General features: G+C 34.3%; 1 protein-coding gene across 1 annotated transcript in view; it reads right to left on the bottom strand.

Annotated features, from left to right (window-relative positions):
- Positions 1–779: 779 nt before the first annotated feature.
- ppargc1b (peroxisome proliferator-activated receptor gamma, coactivator 1 beta) overlaps positions 780–3,013 on the bottom strand; it is a gene marked incomplete at its 5' end in the record, with an annotated part of 44,058 nt that continues 41,824 nt past the window's right edge. The window contains one exon of the mRNA XM_080008277.1: positions 780–3,013. This exon is cut by the window's right edge and continues 2,182 nt beyond it.

Below are 3,013 nucleotides of genomic sequence, written 5' to 3'. Positions count from 1 at the left end.
AGTATTACTGTTGTGTCTTTGTTCAGTTGTGAAAAGTTATGTGACATCCATGCATTAATATCATTAATACACTGGGTGAGGGAGTGTAGGGGGAGTAGGTCATCAGGAGATAGGGATATGTACAGTTGTGAGTCATCTGCATAATTACGGTAATTCACTGTATTTTGTGTTTCTTTTCAATATGTGTAAGTGGGAGCATATAGAGGTTAAACAATAATGGGCCCAGAATCTAACCTTGGGGCACTCCACATATAATCACTTTGTTCGACACAAAATCTCCAACGGACACAAAGAACTGCCTGTCCTGTAGGTAGGTTTTGAACCAGTGTAGAGCCGGGCCAGATAGGCCGACCCATTTTTGTAATCTGGCTTATAAGGAGGAGAGGAGATCACACCACCAAGGGATTTAGTACGAGGAGAACAGCAGAGGAACCAGGGCAGAGCCTTGAGGGACTCCAGGGTCAGCACAGCAAGGAGCCTTAAAATCAAAGACTGATTTTAAGACAAATTCTTTCTGCAATACCTGGAGGCTTCAGGTTTTATATCAGAAATACGACTGATGCAGAAAGACGGCCCTAAATTTGACAAAAAAACAAGGAGAAATGTAATCAGACAAAAGATTGATGCTGAAAGTAAGACCTCAAAAATTAAAATGTAGGACTATTTAATGATGTTTATTTGTGAAACTAACACTTTTTAAGGACCTGCAGACACTCTGACGCCAAACATGAAATATTAAAGAATAACAGGCTGAACACAGGAGGTTCTGTTCATTAGGTTTTTATTTTTTGGAGGCAAATCAATGAATATATGTTACAGAATATGAGGAGCGCTCCTCTACAGTTTCATAATGTAAACAATCTCTGAAGAGAAATGTATTCAGTTTATAAGGAAGCCATTGTCTTCTGTTTTAAACTATTTACATGAATTAAAATATAATTTATAACATTAGATACTTCCGCTTCTATGAAACTATATTTTAACAATTAAAAAATACTGAAATCCATTTTCCGCACATTCTGAAGACGTATGAAATCACACGGAACAAAGAAAAAAACTTTTAAAAACAAACTAAGAGGCATAAAAAAAGAAACACAAATAAAATATGTAAAAATATAAAATCTTACTATCAGTATTTACTTTTTTTTCACCAGAAACTATGTTAAAAAAGAGAAATCATTTAGGTCAATTTGATAGTCATTAGATGTAAATAGAGTAAAACAATGTATGCCCTTTAGTCAGTCAGTATGACAGATACACTGTTTGAACAAAAACTCAAAAGAAGAAAAAAGAACAGATGATTTCAGCGGGTTGTCATAGGAACCTTAATATATTTTCTATAAAACCTTTTAAAGCCGACATCACACACTGCGTCATTACTGTTTAAGTACAATTTGTTATTTTTTGGTCAACTTGCCTCCAAAGTTTCTGCTTTTCTTCCCACGTATTGCATTGAGGGTTCGATTCCCTTCCCAGGACGTCGTGTGAAACGTGACACCCAGCAAAATGGTCAACATCAAAGTTTTCTATAAGAAAGTATATAATCATCTAGATATCTACACAAACACACAAATATATATATATATATATTCATATATATGTATATAGTTTTTTATAATATGGCTGTATTGAAAAAAGTTTTGAATTACGTCAGAAATGATTTAATAATAAACCACACCGGAATGGTTTTAACAGGCTGTCACTGCTTTAAACCGTTTGTACTGGCTGACACTGGTTTAAACCGGTTTGAATCGGCCGACTTTGCTTTAAACCAGTTTAAACCAGTTTGAACCAGCTGACACAGGCTTACAATGGTTTAAACCGGTTTGAACCGGCTGACACAGGTTTACACTGGTTTAAACCGACCGACACCGGTTTGAACCGGCGGACACCGGTTTGATCCGGCTGACAAGTTTAAACCTTTATAGCGGTCGCAACGACATCAACTTTGTCATTTTTGAAAAACAAGTTTTCCCATGTTCCAAACATCACCCGAGTTGCCATGGTTACCAGACGTCACCCTCAGTGACACACGAGCGCACCATCAAAATGTGGCGATAATATAATAATATTCTAAATACGTTTCCTTTCAATGAAAAACAGAATATTGTGAACATTTCACTACCTGGAGCTTTGTTTTGTGCAAGTATCTTGGTACGTTGTTGCTAGGCGACACTCCGCCTGTAGCTCCACCGTCACCTACAGTGAGTATTGCATCTCATTGCTTCTCAAGAAACAAACATGAATCGTCCAAAATATAAATTAAAGAAAATATAAATAAATTAAAGCTTCTACAACGACATCTAAAGGGAAACTTTTTTCTCGCTTTTACAACAGTGATGGACTTTTATTGTGAGGTTTTTGCCTTCGCCTCCTTCCTGTCTGATCAGCTGTGACTCCACAAACACACAAAACATTATAGTGCTATGTACACTTTATATATATATATATATATATATATATATATATATATATATACATACACACACACACACACACACACACACACACACATATATATATATGTATATATATATATATATATATGTATATATATTGTATACTACATAATTTAATGTTTCTTTTAACATGTAAACCAGCACATTCTCTCACTTTTAGTAATATACATACTAGGGACATATATTCATTCAGAAGTTGATCATTTTGATTAAAATTATTTTTTCCTCTTCCTTCACCTCGTTTATCAGTATGTATAGAACTAAAGGCATAAACTAAAGGTATAGACTAAACATATAGAACTAAACATAAAGAATAACGTATAGAACTTATCGTATAGAACTAGACATATGGAACTAAAAGTAAAGAATAATCGTATAGAACTAAACCTATAGTCTAAATGTATAGAACTACACATATAGAACTAAACATATAGGCTAAATGTATAGAACTACACATATGGAACTAAATGTATAGGCTAAATGTATAGCACTACACATATAGAACTAAACGTATAGGCTAAATGTATAGAGCTACACATATAGTACTAAATGTA

This window comes from Zeus faber, assembly GCF_960531495.2.
Source record: "Zeus faber genome assembly, chromosome: 10".
In the NCBI taxonomy this organism is placed as follows: Eukaryota; Metazoa; Chordata; class Actinopteri; order Zeiformes; family Zeidae; genus Zeus; species Zeus faber.
This window is presented reverse-complemented; position numbering and strand designations above follow the sequence as displayed.